General features: G+C 56.1%; 1 long non-coding RNA gene across 1 annotated transcript; it reads left to right on the top strand.

Annotated features, from left to right (window-relative positions):
- Nucleotides 1–15227, top strand: LOC133765737 (uncharacterized). Its single transcript, XR_009866615.1, has 3 exons — nucleotides 1–725; nucleotides 12614–12716; nucleotides 13486–15227. It is a non-coding gene; the product is annotated as an uncharacterized LOC133765737 (long non-coding RNA).
- Nucleotides 15228–15820: the final 593 nt, after the last annotated feature.

The raw sequence follows: 15820 nt of genomic DNA on the forward strand, positions 1-15820 counted from the left end.
CGCTAAGCGTTCACTCTCCGGACGGCTCTGATGCACACTGCTGTCTTCCCCGGCCTTGTGATTGCTGTGTGAGTGCGTGTGCGCGCCGCCCCTCTCCTGCCTGCTCTGGTGTCGTTCACAGCAGCGTAGCAGCCAGTGTCCGAGGTGGCCGCGATGATCGCCACCCCCCGACATTGCACAGGACCGGCCCGGGTGTCCAGGAAACCTCCATGGGGCCACTCGGCTCTCTCGGCCGGGTCGTGAGGCACTCCCGGGGAGGCTGGGGCTGCCCCCACAGCCAGCCCGTCTGCCAGCCGAGTGGGCGGCTTCGGGTGACAGCAATTCCAGCGCACGGTGACTGCAGTCTCCCAGGAGACGCGACATCAGCGGCACCCCACCAGGGGCTTTGGACTCCCCTCGGGACACAGAGTGGCGGAGTGTGAATGCTGGCTCTCCTAGCAGCTAAAGGTGGGGGTAATTTGCTTTGCAGGAATGAAGAAAGAAAAGCAGGTTTGTCATTTGGTCGGCGGGGACATGCGCGACCTGACACTTCCTGCTTGGAACTTGGGCAAGCTGTGCTTTCTGCTGGATGTGCCTGCCGCCCTCTTTCCCAGCTGCCCCACTGAAGAGTCCCGCGGGGCTCTCTGGGAGATGTGTGGGAATGTGCGTAACAGGACCTGTCTCACAGGAAGGCGGGAGGAGGAAGCGTGAGGGTTCCAGAAGCAGTCTGGGTAATGGAATTCAAGGTAAGTATATTCCGGTGAAAAGGAAAACTGAGAGCCGTCCATGGTTCTTTCATCATACGGCAGTTTTTTGAGGATCTTTTGTTATAGATTTCAAAACGTTTTGCACCAGAGCAAGCTTAATGGTTTGAAGTTACCATGTACATTAATCTACAGCAAACACTCAGAGCAGAAATTGGCATATGGAAAACAGGACTAAGAGTCTGTTATTTCTGAAAGCACAGAACGTTGACCAGAAACCAAGCCCAGGGAGAGAACCAGGTCAGGACTAGCCAATAGTGCAGCCGCTCCCAGAGCTGAGCCCCACCTGCCCTGTGCGGTCCCACGTCTCCCGCCCTCTCATGGCTCCTGGTGGTGGCTATAGCACAAGACACCCCTGGCACTGTGCCAAAAGTGACCTTTAGCATGAGCCACGTCACTCACAGACTGCTTTGGCAGGGTTACAACCGAGAAAGGGGGGGCTTTCCCCTTGCCCATGGCCATCCCCCCTCTATCACACCTTCTGATCTCTGCCCCCACGAGCAAGAACAGCCTCACCTGGGTGCTCCCACCTCTCCCCTTTCCTCATCTCAAATCACACCTGGACACAGACGAATGGTCTTTTTCTTGCTTAACCCATCACTGTACCGTGACAGGGGCAGCGAGATCGTGGGAGGCCAGTCGTCCGAAGAGACGCTGACAGGTGACTTTGGACAAACAAGCAGTCACCTGGGAGAGGCAAGAGTTGACCGTGGGCTCAGAAATTTCCTTAATAGGCAGGAGAAAATGGTGAGGGAGTGGGCGCCTTGTGGACTACAGAGCCAGGAATCCAGGGTCCCAGCCTGATCAACAAAATGTGGATTTGGGCAATCTCAGGCTATACAAGCATGAGACGTCACAGTCTCTCAGCACAATTTCTGAGCACCTACTACGTGCTAAGTGTTGTTCTAGCCACAGAGGGCACAGCAGTGCACAAAGCAGGACTGCCCTTGTGGACTGACACGTTAGGGAGGGAGATGGCCAGAGTTAAATGCGCGGTGTGTTAAGTGAATGTGAACAAGGAAATAGTTACAGAAGGGTCTCGGGTCGGGGACTGTAGGAACAGAACCTGAGACGGGGGTTGTGTGCAGGGAAGGCTTTTAGTTTTGTGTTTCAGGGAGAGGAGAAAGCAAAGCGTGAGTGGGGAAAGGTGAAGTCAGGTGCCGTCCCAGGTCTGACCTCAGATCCAGACAGGTGCAGGGCCGGGCACTACGGCAAAAGCACTGGGCCGGAGGAGGAGAAGAGGAGGATTGCAGAGTGGTGGGGAGGGTGAAAGTCACAGGGACACAGATCAGAGCCAGGACCGTGGCCTTCTTCTGAGAGGACAGCCAGGAGGTCCGGAGCAGGGATCTCACCTTGGCACAGGCACAGGAGGTCTAGTGTGGCCGCTAGGTGGAGAGGAGGCCACGGAGCCCAGGGTCACCGTGGCGGCTGGTGAGGAGGCTACTGCAGTGGTCCCAGCGGGAGAAGAGAGGACTCGGGCCAGGGTGGTGGCAGTGACGTGGTGACAGGTGGCTCAAGTCTGGAAATACTCTGAAAGTTGGGCTAGTAGGACTTAGTGTCAGGGCTGTCAGAGAAGAGAGCAGTCAAGGGTAGCTTGAGATGGGGAAGCCGGGGAGGCTCAGAAGTCCAGTCCCAGACCCGCTGGGTTTGGGGTGTCTGCTGGATCCAGCTGGGGGTGCCATGCAGGCACTCCGATGGAAATATGGGAATGACCAATGAAAAGATGTCACTGGAAGATCTGACCTCATACAGGAGTGATTAGAGATACGAGAGAGAGAGGGAGCCGACAGTGTCGTGAAGCACGCCGGGCTCGGGCCACCCCACCAGCCACGGCGGCATCTTTCCCATGGCCCAAGCCACATCCACCTTCCCATCTGAGAGCACGCATGGGTGTCACCCTTGGAGCGTCCGATTATCTTTCAGAATCATAAATCCAGGGGTATTCGTGCTTAAACGATACAGACGTCAAAACCCAACATGGTTCGGAAAGAAAAAGCGTGGGCTGCGAGGCGAGGATGGGCCTTTGATGGAGTCTCAGCCCTGCGAGCGCTCGGTTCACGCACACCCCTCCCGCGCCTTTCCAAAGGGATCCTGTGTGCAAGAATCAGGCCTCCAGCTTTGTTTTTTAATGATGTATTTATTTATTTGAAAGGTAGAGTTACAGAGAGGCAGAGGCAGAGAGAGAGAGAGAGAGAGAAGTTTTCCATCCACTGGCTCACCCCTCCTCCCACAATATACTGATCCAAAGCCAGGAGCTTCTTCCGGGTCTCCCACACAGGTGCAGGGACCCAAGATCTTGGGCCATTTTCTACAGCTTTCCCAGGCCATAGCAGAGAGCCGGATTGGAAGTGGAGCAGCCAGGACTTGAACTGGCACCCATATGGGATGTTGGTACCGCAGGTGGCAGCTTTACCTGCTATGCCACAGTGCCAGCCCCTAGGTTTCTAGCTTTTTAGCAGTGCACCTGTTGTTCAAGGTGCACCTGTCTCAGGTTTAAATATTCAAAGGCCTTCTATTTAAACATTCAAATAGACAGCTCAAACTCAGGACTGTCAGTTGCTGAGTGCCCCTCCACGGCCTCCCAGAAGCATAGTGGAGGGGAAGTGAAATTTTCTCGGCTCTGGGATCCTGACCCCCGCCAGCTCCGGTGACTCCAGCTGGTCGCATAGCCTCGTCCCACAAGGACACAGGAAGCAGGGCCTCTGCAGACCTGCCCGGATTTAGGAGCACCTCCTGCCTGGGCTCTGGTGGCAAATGCCCCAGCGCACGTGTAGCCTGCTGGCGCCTCAGTCTCCCTGTGAGTCCCATGGGCTGTTCCAAGGGCTACAGGAGGTGAGGTCCGTGAAGCACAGAGAACGACTGTCACCCAGGAGCTGTGCCCTGTGATGAGGCCCTGGCAGCTGCTACTGCTGTCAGCATGGCGCCACGCGGCTCCCTGACCTTGGCAGATGAAGCCACCTCTGAGAGTGGGGCATGTGTGGGAGACAGGACGGGGCCGGGCGAGGGGGTGTGCAGGCAGGGACGGTCTGCTCTCTGCCTCCGTTGCTCTCCTCCCGCCATGCACCCTGACATCCCGGGCTGTGCTGCCCACGTCTGCATTTTCAAGGAAAGTCTTGCAGTTCATCTACGGATGCCAGGACACAGGGTCCATAACACACAGCAGGGGAAGCTGCCCAGAAAGAGGCCCTGTGCTCACAGCCTCTGTAGGGTATTGCTCGTGGTGGGATTTCCCCTGCCGGTCACCATTGTGGCCAGGCTGCCTGCCCATTGCCAAGTGCAGAGGGAGTCGCTCCTGGGCCGCTCCCAGGAGGCATCAGGTGCCTGGGGCCAGGCCAACATGGGAATAGAGAAGGGCAGGGAGGAGGCAGAGGGAGAGCCCCGGGCTGAGGGCCAGGAGCAGACCTGGCGGAGGCTTGTGGCACCCCTGGTCCACTCATCAGTTAGCCCCTGATGCAATGAGGAACTGCATTGAGTTGCTGGTCTCAGATCTCTGACCACGAAACCTTCAATAAACCAGAAATAAATCAATGATCATTCTGGTTCCTCATGCTTTCTTCATTGAGGTTTGCCTCGCCGTCTGACGTGGTGGCCAGGCCTCCAGCCTTTGCATTCACATCCCAGGCAGCATGAACCTGGGACAGACAAAAGAGTAATTCATTCATACCCTTCATACCCTATAAAGAACCCACGCTGAAGTCACCAACGACCGAGCGCTCATGCTTGGTAGCACAGGAGGCCGTGCTGTGCGTGGAGATGCTGAGTGTGTGCGGGGGAAGCGGGGGCTATTTGGGGCGGCATAGCCTCTGCGCTGTTGTCTGGGACAATTCTGCTCCGGCCCCAAGCTTGCACGCTCACGGAACGTAAAGCACTGTTACTCAAACGTCCCCCACGGAGTGTCGGGGTGTGTCCTCCAGCCACGTCGTGCCGTGCCCTGCAGGAGAGGAATTCTGGTTGACAGAGCTCGTGTCCCACAGCTGCGTTTCCATGTATGCTCACCTTTCAGCGATCTTCAAAATCACTTAAGATTAATGGTCTGAGAAACCACCTGCGGCCTCCTGGAAGCCTGCCTGTGACCAGAAGCCCTCGCGGTGCTGTTGTCTGCCTGGGTTCTTCATTCATTCAACAAATATTTGTTACACGCGTCACCTGCCTATGGCAGCACACAACTGCCACACTCCTCCTGGGTCCTGCAGCCCAGGGGAGGCTACAGAAAATCCACACGCGGGGCTGTCGGGGCAGGTGGGCAGGCCCCTGACCTCCAACCTAGGAGCTGAAGTTCCAGGAGACGTGATTCTGTCAAGTCCTAGATGAGAGGAAGAGAAAGAGGATCCTGGCCACAGGGCAGAGCCCAGAGGGGAGGGGAAAGGCCTATGTGGAGGCAGCGGGAGCTGGGGAGAGGCGTGGGCAGCCGTGGGGAGACAGGGGCTGCATCCGTGGTGGCATTGAGAGAACCTGGTGGCTGGCTGATGAGGATGGTCGGCCTAGGACTCGGTATTGATGGAGGCTGGTGGCAGGTGCAGCGGGCAGGGGTCTATAGGGCCCCAGTGGGAGCTTGGAGCTTGCATTCTGTGGGGATGGGCAGACAGAAATGAGGACCTCAGCATGCCCAGAGCAGGGTCCCATCAGCCCAGATCAGGGAAAGGCTGCTTTTGGTTCTGGGCAGGGGGTTGTGGGGGCAGAGACTCCTGCTGGGGCTCAGAGAAGCGATTCTGGAGTCACACGGGCGTCTCTTCACATCCGCTGCCTTCGCTGTCACACAGGGCACCACCCACTGTGGCCTGTGGCCCCCAAGGTCCTTCCCACTCACTGCTGACCACGCTTCCCGCCGGCAAAGCATGCGCGAGTCCCCTCGGGGGCCCAGCCTCCCCGATCCGCCAACTGCTTGTAATCAGTTTAGTTCCAGGACAAAATGTGGATCAGAGGAGAGATTAGCAGAGGTGGCTTATGAATGTGCTTTGAACTTCACCGATGGCAGCCCCTCCCCTGTGCACACAGAGAGAACATGACCGAAACGCACTGGCGCACAGGCTCCCCCGCTGCCCCACGCAGAGCGGCCGGCATCCCACTCGGCCCCACCGCTGCTCCTGGAATGGCAGGCATCCGGCCCTGCCCCCTTGTGCTCCGCCTGCTGCCCAGTCACACTGCGCAACGGGACACTGCTGTCCCCACAGCTCCCTGGGAGCACACAGAGCCGGGCACAGACAGGGGGGGCGCGGGCCCTGCGCGTGGCCAGCTGGGTATTGTTCCCAGATGGGAGCTGTCAAACCCTGTCAGGCTCAGTGCACCGTGGGGGTGCTGCATCCGCATTCCTGGGATGCAGGTGGCCCAGCGTCACCTCCCTGGCCCTGGCCTCGGTGTCGCTTCAGGTGCCTTCAGCCTCACCCACTGAGTGCCTGGGGCGGCCGTGTTCCGTGCACGTTCACTCCTGCAGCTGTCCAAGCCAGCCGGGTCGCCTCTGTGTGGGCCGGTGTGGAAGCCAAGAGTGAGGCTGAAGCCCATGAGAGCATTTCAGGCATGGGAAGCCAAGACACTGTGGCCCCCCAAAAAGTGCCCTACATGAAGGATCTCTGTGGGTGAGACCCCAGTGGAAAGAAGGGGCCATCAAAGAAGGATGACTTTTCTCCAAAGGGAGGAGAGAACTTTCACTTTGCTGACGGCTCTTTCTAAATACTGATGGAGTCTGTGGATTCAAAAGGCTTCCATAGCCTACAGCTCCCATCAAGAGCCTCGGGTGGTCATTGACGTCATGCGTAAGAGTGTTCATTGTTAAATTAACAACAGGAGTCACTGTGCACTAACTCCCCATGCAGGACCTCTGTCCTCAATGAGTTGTATTATGAGATTTGACTATAAAACTTGTTCCCAGTTTGTGTGTGTGTGTAAATTGTTGAAATCTTTACTTAGTATAGAGTTGGTCTTCTGTGTATAAAGTTAATTGAAAATGGATCTTAGTGGAGAATGGGACTGGGAATGGGAGAGGGAGGAGGGGAGGGGTGGGAGTGAGGGTGGGAGGGCGGGTATGGTGGGAAGAATCACTATAATCCTAAAGTTGTGTTTATTCCCAAAATAAAAGGTTTCTTTAGGGGGAAAAAAAAGCTGGACTGATGACAGTGTCCATTACGCTTCTGCCATCTTCCCAGGGCTTGGCGGACCCTGAGGGAAGAAGCGAGGCCATGAGGGCAGCTGTGGATACACAGAGGGCTGGCAGGCTGCAGAGGGATCCAGGGCTGCTTCCCCTCCCCATGTGGGGCCTGGCGCTGCTGCTCTGAGCTGTGTTGTGGCCCCAGCCCAGCAGACACTCCCCACCTGCAGTCCATTGTCTGTGACTCGGCATCGGGTCTGCAGGCCATGAGGGTCCCTGCAGAGCCCAGGGACCACAAGGCCCACCCAGGACCATGCATTGGGAACATGGCAGGACCCACAGGACTCTCCAAAACCCTCATGGGAAACGCCTATCACAAAAACTGCTACAGATGGATGCCACTGTCGCTGGGCACCAAAATCAACGCTTTTTTTTTTTTTTTTTTTTGGACAGGTAGAGTTATAGACACAGAGAGAGAGAGACAGAGAGAAAGGTCTTCCTTCTGTTGGTTCACCCTCCTAATGGCTGCCATGGCCGGTGCTGCGCTGATCCAAAGCCAGGAGCCAGGTGCTTCCTCCAGGTCTCCCATGTGGGTGTAGGAGCCCAAGCACTTGGGCCATCCTCCACTGCCCTTCTGGGCCACAGCAGAGAGCTGGACTGGAAGAGGAGCAGCCAGGACTAGAACCCAACGCCCATATGGGATGCCGGCACCACAGGCGGAGGATTAACCAAGTGAGCCACGGCGCCAGCCCCAACGCTGTCTTAATTGCTGTTTCGAGGCCAGTGCCATGGTGTAGCAGGTAAAGCCGCTGCCTGCAGTGCTAGCATCCCATATGGGTGCTGGTTCGCATCCCGGCTGCTCCACTTCTGATCCAGCTCTCTGCTATGGCCTGGGAAAGCAGCAGAAGATGGCCCAAGTCCTTTGGCTCCTGCGAATGCATGGGAGACCAGGAAGAAGCTCCTGGCTCCTGGCTTCAGATTGGCTCAGCTCTGGCTGTTGCAGTCATCTGAGGAGTGAACCAGTGGATGGAAGACTTTTTTTTCTCTCTCTCTCTTTCTGCCTCTGCCTCTCTGTAACTCTGCCTTTCAAAATAAATAAATCTTTAAAAAATAAATAAAATCAATTGCATGTTCCCAGCAACTTGTTGAAGTGTCCTCGTTGGATGCTGGGTCTCTGAGCTCCAGCTGAAGTCACCACACCAGGCACCGTGATGTGACCGTTTCAGAAATGGGCTCTCCACGGGCTGACGCAGATTCACGTGGGGTCACCAGGGTGTGCCCTACTCCAGGGAGGGAGATGTGGGCCCAGACACACCCCCAGGGAAGGTGGCCCCTCGAGATGGTGGCTGGAGTCAGAGTAGGGCAGCCACGAGCCCAGGGCCCCGGGAGAGGCTGCCCTGAATTGAGGGGCCAGCCAGGCTCTTCCCCAAGGCCATGGCATGAGCAGGGCTGCCCACAGCTGGGTCTCAGGCCTCCCTGCTCCATGACTGGAGAGCAGAAGTTTCCTCCGTCTGGTGGGTGCACCCGCCCCAGGCCTGGGTGTTCCCTTGTGGTAGCTCCAGGCAGCCGACACCCCAGCGGAGAGCACCTGTGTGACAAGAGCCAGGCAGGAGATGGCTCCTCGGAAACCATGAGAGATGGCTGTTGGGGCTCAGGGGGTGTTCACAGGCGAGGCCTCCTCAGCACCTCCCCCAGCCCTGAGAGCAGCCCCCAGTGAAGGCCCCATGGGCTCCTCGCCAACTTTTAAGCGGGAATTTGTGGATGGATGTCACACCCTAGCGACTTTTCCTCTACTGCCTTCTTGGGCTCCCAGCGTAACTCTGGTGAGTGGCGTGGGAGTGACCTCTGCAGCCCTTGGCCGTGGCCTCTGGGGTTGAGAATCCTGGTTGCCATCTGCCCTATGACCTCCCCTGTCCTGATGGTCCCGTTGCCTTTAGCAAAGGTGGTAAAGGCTCACCTGGAGACCCCTGTGGGCTGCTGGCTTGGGCGAATGGACCCTTGTCAGCTGACTTAGGTGTTTATCCTGATTCTTTTATTTATTTATTTATTTATTTATTTATTTTTTTGACAGGCAGAGTGGACAGTGAGAGAGAGAAAGGTCTTCCTTGGCCGTTGGTTCACCCTCCAATGGCTGCCACGGTAGGCGCGCTGCGGCCGGCGCACTGCGCTGATCCGATGGCAGGAGCCAGGTGCTTCTCCTGGTCTCCCATGGGGTGCAGGGCCCAAAGACTTGGACCATCCTCCACTGCACTCCCTGGCCACAGCAGAGAGCTGGCCTGGAAGAGGGGCAACCGGGACAGGATCGGTGCCCCGACCGGGACTAGAACCCAGTGTGCCGGCGCCGCAAGGTGGAGGATTAGCCTAGTGAGCCGCGGCACCGGCCTATCCTGATTCTTAAGTGGTGCAGAATGTGAGACTCCATTAACCAGCTCGAGTCTGGGGTGGGGTTCCTTACAAAGCAACTTGGGGGTGTTTGCACCAGGAACAGCTGTGTCCATGACCTGGCCCCTGGGAGGCCAGCCCCAGAGAGCCTGCAGGCCTGCTGCTGCCTGCTAGCCTCACTCCCCGGAGGTTGGTCTCCCGAACTCCAGGTCTTCTGCCCAGCTTTGGGAACAGCTGTTTCCTTGGCTCACTGCTCCGGTTGAAGCTTCTTGCGTAGTGTGGAAGGGCTCAGAATCTAAATACGGCACGGGACAGATCTCCCCGTCTCCCCGGGCAGGAGTTGAACCAAGTGGAGCCAAAGCGTTGCTGGTTCCCAACCAACAGGTGGAACCAATTTAAAAACTCACGCAAGGAAGACACAAACCCTGCCCTGCACATGTTAATGTTTCTCTCAAGACAGACAGAATGTTCTTTGCCTGGGTTTGCTCTGCCAGACAGACGCTGCACTCCGAGAGCTCTGGGTCCAACAAGCGGCCGTGTGGTACAGCCACAGCATGCACTGGAGGTAGCCCGGAAAGGCAGGTTTTGGAAGCCAACCTCTCGACATGCAAAAATGTTTTTGGTTGGCTATTAAGTGGAAAAAATGCTGCTTACCAAACACCGTGCAGGATGAAAACAATTATTCCAAAGCCATGTGTGTGTGTGTGTGTGTGTCTCCCTAGAAAATGTAGAGGGCTGTCCTCCAACATGGGAACACTGGTGGGGTTTTCAGGGCCGTGGGTACACAGCGGCCCAGCTACACTGGCACAGGGCGGCCCCCTCCCTCGGGGAGAACGGGGATGACTGGCGTCTTGGCACAGGCTGTGCCACGTGGAAGGGCCGTGTGGTTCTCATCTTACAGAGGCACCACGTAGACTGGCATCAGTCCCTGGAAGTAGTATTGTTTGTGTGTTTCATGTTTTCAAAAAGTTCTTTTTGATAAGTAGGATCACTGTCGTATTAACTCCTTAAATGAAACACAATGGAATCCATGTTTAAGAAATCACTGGTAGAGGGGCCGGCACTGTGGTGTAGTGGGTAAAGCCACTGCCTGTAGTGCCAGCATCCCATAAGGGCAACGATTTAAGACATGGCTGCTTCACTTCCAATCCAGCTCTCTGCTGTGGTCTGGGAAAGCAGTAGAAGATGGCCCAAGTTATTGGGCCCCTGCACCTGCGTGGGAGACCCAGAGGAAGCTCCTGGCTCCTGGCTTCGGATTGACCCAGCTCCAGCCATTGAAGTAATTTGGGGAGTGAACCAGTGGATGGAAGACCTCTCTCTCTCTCTCTCTCTGCCTCTGCCTCTCCCTCTGCTTCTCTGTAACTCTGCCTTTCAAGTAAATAAATGTCTTTTTTTAAAAAAAAAAAAAAGCTATTCACAGATTTCAGAATTGATTTGAACCAAAATAAATTTAACTTTTATTTATTTATTTGTATTTGAAAGGTGAGAGAGAGAGAGAGATCTCATTCACTGACTTCCTACTCAAATGTCTACAACAACCAGGACTGGTCCAAGTGGAAGCCAGGAGTCGGGAACTCCATCCGGGTCTCCCACATGGGGGACAGGGACTCAAATACTTGGGCCACCCTCTGCTTCCTCCCAGGGTGCGTGAGCAGGAAGGTGGACTGGAAGCAAGAAGCCAGATTTGAACCAGGCACTCTGACATGGGCTATGGGCGTCCCAAGCAGTGTCTTAACTGCTACGCCGAAAGTCCACCCCTAAACTTAGCGTTGAAGTCCCCACCAACTTCGGAAGTACCTTCATCTCTGATGGCATTAAGCAACGACTTTCAGGAGTGTCAATGGTATTGTGGTGTTGTATACATCATATATATATATATGATGTATATATATAGACATATATATATATCATATATCATATATATGATGTATATATAATATATATTGTATATATGTGTATATATATATTATATATGGACATGGGTATATGTTTTAAACTTTACTCATTTAAAAGGCAGAGAGACAAAGACAATCAGAATGCCTGTTACAGCTGCAGCTGGGCCAGGCTGCAGCCAGGACTGGAAACTCAGTGTGGGTGACCCATGGAGGTGGCAGGGGTCCAAGCGCTTGGCTCAGCACCTGCTGCCTCCCAGGTGCCCGTTAGCAGGAAGCTGGGATCAGATGCAGAGTCAGGAAATCCGACGCGGGTTGTGGGCGTCAACCACGCACCGGACACCCCCGCCCCCTTGGGTAGCTGAGAGTGGCTGGCTCCCAGTGATGCGCGCTGAGTGTGTGCGGATGAAAGGTGTGACGGCTTCAGAATCACCCAGGGGGCACTGAGTGGGCAGGAGCAGGGCGTGAGTGAAGCATTGATGACGCTGAGGGCTAAACAGCGGACCTTAACGTTGCTTTCTTGTTTTGGACAGGTTTCCAGTAGCCATTATACAAAGCTAACATAAAAACAGAAAACTGTTTAGAACTTTGTGTAAGTCACGGTTCTCCAGAGAAATAGAATGTGTGTGTGCGTGTGTGTGTGCGTGCGTGTGCAGGGGGGTGGGGGTGGCCAGTGAGGGTGGCATACAGGGGGCGGCAGGACTCATGGCCCTGCCCTACTTCCGGCAGGGACAACTGCAGCTCCCTGAACTTGGCCTCAGCAGCTGGAGGTGGCTTGGGGAGACCAGCAGGAGTCCGGGCACAGCCGGGGCATCACCACCCATGACAGGCACAGAGCTCCCGCACCCTGGAGTGTGAGTGACTCAAGCTGGACCCTGTGGGAGAACTGTCATGTGACTACAGAGCCTGCCCTCCCCTGAGCTAAGACGCAGCATGGGGGCCAGAGCTGTGGCATAGCACAGCTTGTAACGCCAGCATCCCACATGGGCACCAGTTCGAGTCCCAGCTGCTCCACTTCCGATCCAGCTCCCTGTTGGTGTGCCTGGGAAAGTAGTAGAAGATGGCCCAAGAGTTTGGGCCCCTGCACCCATGGGGGAGACCAGGAGGAAGCTCCTGGCTCCTGGCTCCAGACCCGCCCAGCTCCAGCCGTGGCGGCCATTTGTGGAGTGAACCAGCTCAATCTTTCAAACAAACAAATAAATCTTAAAAAAGAAGAAGCAGCAGTAAGAGGTTAGCTTACAGTGGAAGCTCCGGATTCATCTACCGGGAAAGCTAAGCACTGGTAAGTGGTGTGAAATACCCACAGGGTTCCTGCCCAGCTAAAATGCTTTCAGCTGTGAGGAAGGGAACACAGGTCCCGCTGTCTGTGCTCAGCACTTTGTCAGCTAGCTGACACGTAGTCGATGGGAAGTCTCAGAATTGGTTCAGCAACCAGTGATGTCAGGTGCTTTCCAGGTACTGCCCTTTATGTTTATTTTTTAAAACAGATTTGTTTTCTTCTGCTTAAACTACAGACTTACTACCTCGTGGTTGCAAGATGGTCACAGAAGCTCCAGACATCACAATCGTGTGACAGCAACCAAAGGCAGAGCACAGAGGGAGCAGAGCAAGACACAGGTCTGTAGACTTCCCTCCCTCTCTCTCTCCCTCCCTCCTCTCTCCTCTCTTCCTCCCCCTCTCTCTCCCTCCCTCCCTCCTTCCCTCCCCCCTCCCTCCTGTCTCCCTCCTGCCTCCCCCCCCTCCCTCCCTGCTTCTCTCCTCCCTCGTCCCTCCTCCCTGTGTCCCATGCCATGACACACAGAGGCGCACTCCCCTGGGAGCCAGCTATGCCCCACCTGTCACACAGCTGACCCCCTTCTCCCTCTGCTCATCTCCTAGAGCTGCTGAGACAAATCAAAACACTGGCAATGCAGGCTCTGGAGGAGGGCACTCCCTAGCTTCTTCCGGCTTCTGGTGGCTCCAGGGCTGCCTGCCTCCTTCCCCCACCTACGCTCCAATCCCCCTGCCATCCTCAGGGCCCAGCTGGGTGACCCAGGAGACCCTTAACTTAATTGCATCTGCAGGACCCTCTTATGCAGGTTCCAGGTATTAGGACTTGGACATGTTGGGATGGGGGCGGTCACCATTCACCCCACTGCCCCGCCCCAGTTAATAACTGCAACGCTGAACCCGCCCCCTGCACCCGAGCGTCCCAGGGCCTTGCAGCTGGTCTGGTGTTTTACTTTCCATAGCACTCACCACCTTCTAACAGACTCGATTGTCCACTATGTGTCAGGTTCACAAGGGGGCTTGAAATCATCCATGGCAAACGCATATGGTGGAAAAGTATGTGTGGATTTCAAAGAATTTTTGGTACCCAAATAAGCTTATCTGTTCCGTTTACCAGGAACGTTTCGAAGCACCTTCCTATCCTTAGTCTTCCCTCCCACTAGACTGAAGTGCCACAAGGGCGGCGACACGTAACACGCAAGTCTGAACCTGGAACGAGGCTTGGCGTGTGAGAGCTACGGTTGTCACTGCTGAGGGCCACACATTGTGGGAGTCGGTGGCCCAAATAGCCCCTGGCATAAAGCAGACATCAGGGGATGCCTGTTGAGTGCACAGCTGGGAGCTCACTCGTAGGAGAACCCAGGAGATCCTGCTGGGAGAGATGGAGCTGTTCCCTTCCCGGACTGCTTTTCCCAGATGTGATTGATTGATTGATGTCCTCGTCAGATTTCCATGAGCCGAGCTGCCTGCTGTGGGGGCCATGCTCAGCTGGTGATTCAGGGTTCAACTATCCCGAGCTGCGTGCGGTGGAAATCTCTCCCCTGGAATTAGAGAAGGCGACGCTGCCGCAGAAGACACCCTGCTCTCTTGATGAGGTGCACTGGCTCACAGCCCTGGGCACGGCACTTGCAGATAAGTGCCCAAGAGCAGCTGCATGCCGGGCACTTGTAACTCAGTACCTGAGGAGTCCAGGCTGCTGCCAGCCGGGCATGGATGCTCCGAGCTGAGCAAACCCAAGATCCCGTGGGAAATAAAGACAGTGGCTTGCTCTGCACCCCCGCACCCCCCCGCTCTCACACTCTCTCATTTGCCCTTGTCAGCGACTTTGGGATGAGCCCATTCCTTTAGTCTCTGAAACAATGGCCTTTAAGACTGAAAAGCCCCTAAATGATTATCTGCTGAGAATGCAAGTTGTCTGTGACATTTGTATTCTATTTAGTATTGGCAAACGTGACTCCATCTGTCTGTGGGATACGACCTGATAGTATGACGCACACACATATGGAACGGTGTGATTACGTGGATTAACACGTCCATCACTTCACACACTTATCATTTCTCTGCAGTGAGAACATTCGATAGCTGTTCTCTTAGCAAGTCTGAGACCTATAGTGTGTTAGTGTCACTTAACACATCACCAATAGCATCACTGTGCAGGCAATGGGTCAGCAGATCTGACCCCTTCTCATAGAAGCCGATCTCCCCTTTGTCCTCACCCACACACACACCAGCAGCAGCTCCTGGTACCATGCTCTCTCGCTCTCTCTCTCTCTCTCTCTCTGAAGTTTTTAGACTCCACCTATAAGTGAGATCATACAGTGCTGGGTTTTCATTAAGCACCAGGGCGTCTGCATCTCTCCGTGTTGAAGACGACACGGGCCGAACGGCATTCCCGCGTGTGCAGGCACCGTGGCCCCTCCCTCTGTCCTGATGGACACTCGCCCAGCGGGTTGATTCCAGATGTGCTCGGGTGTGCAAGCCGCTGCAGGAGGCGTGGGTGTGCAGATGTGTCCCCGACACGTCCTTTGTGTCCCCAGCAGTGGGGCGGCTGGGTCGTCTGGGAGTTCCAGTTTGACTGGAAGAAGAGAATGCGATTCAGAGCCTGGGTTTTCGTTGGTTGTTTTGTCTCTGGTTTGGTCTGGTTGTTCCGGCCTCCTGCAAAGTTTGCAGTGCAGCTGGCCTTGAAGTCGGGGTTGCTTCCTTATTTTGGCCCCATCAGTAAGGAATATTTCGATAGGTGTTTAGAAAATACAGATGAGCAAAAAGGAAAAACATGTGAAGTTGCCTGCTCCCTCCACCCGCACTGTGCAAATGCAACCGAGCCACGTTCACGAGCGTCTCACCCTCTGCCTTCCTGCGCCTGTGACGTCCGCGCCTTGGCGGCCTCGGCCTCGGCTGACCAAGGGCAGGTGCCGCAACAAGCAGGGGGACAGCCTGCAGCCTCCCCAGGCCCGGCCCCGCCCTCGCTGACCGGCCTGCAAGAATGAACTCGGGGGCCCCCAGGGAGGACCGCGTGGTCCAGACCCAAGCCACCACGCCGGAAGGGGCTGGCTGGGCGGGTTCCCGTCCAGGGCTGGGGTTGGAGCCCTTCCCGAACCCCGAACTCCGAACTCCGAACTCCGTGGGAAAGAAGAGGTCAAAGGAGAGAGGACCGGGGCGGGGCTTCAGCTCCCACTGGCACGGGGCGGGGCCTGAGGCGCTCACTGGGACAGGTGAGCCCCAGCCTCCTCACCAGTGAAATGGGCACCAGAGCACCTGCGGGGCGGGGAAGCGTCTTGCTTCGGGCAGTGGGCGCGCGGAGGACCCCGTGGTCCTCCTGCCGCTGGTGGGACTCAGCACCTCGTGTCTTGGCCCAGCTGCTCCCTGCTCCGGGAGGCATCTCTGTGGCTGCCCCAGGGTTGAGGAAGGGGCCCCAGGCACGCGAGGGTGGCCGGGGTGGGGATGAGCGTCAC

This window comes from Lepus europaeus, chromosome 8, assembly GCF_033115175.1.
Source record: "Lepus europaeus isolate LE1 chromosome 8, mLepTim1.pri, whole genome shotgun sequence".
Taxonomy (NCBI): Eukaryota; Metazoa; Chordata; class Mammalia; order Lagomorpha; family Leporidae; genus Lepus; species Lepus europaeus.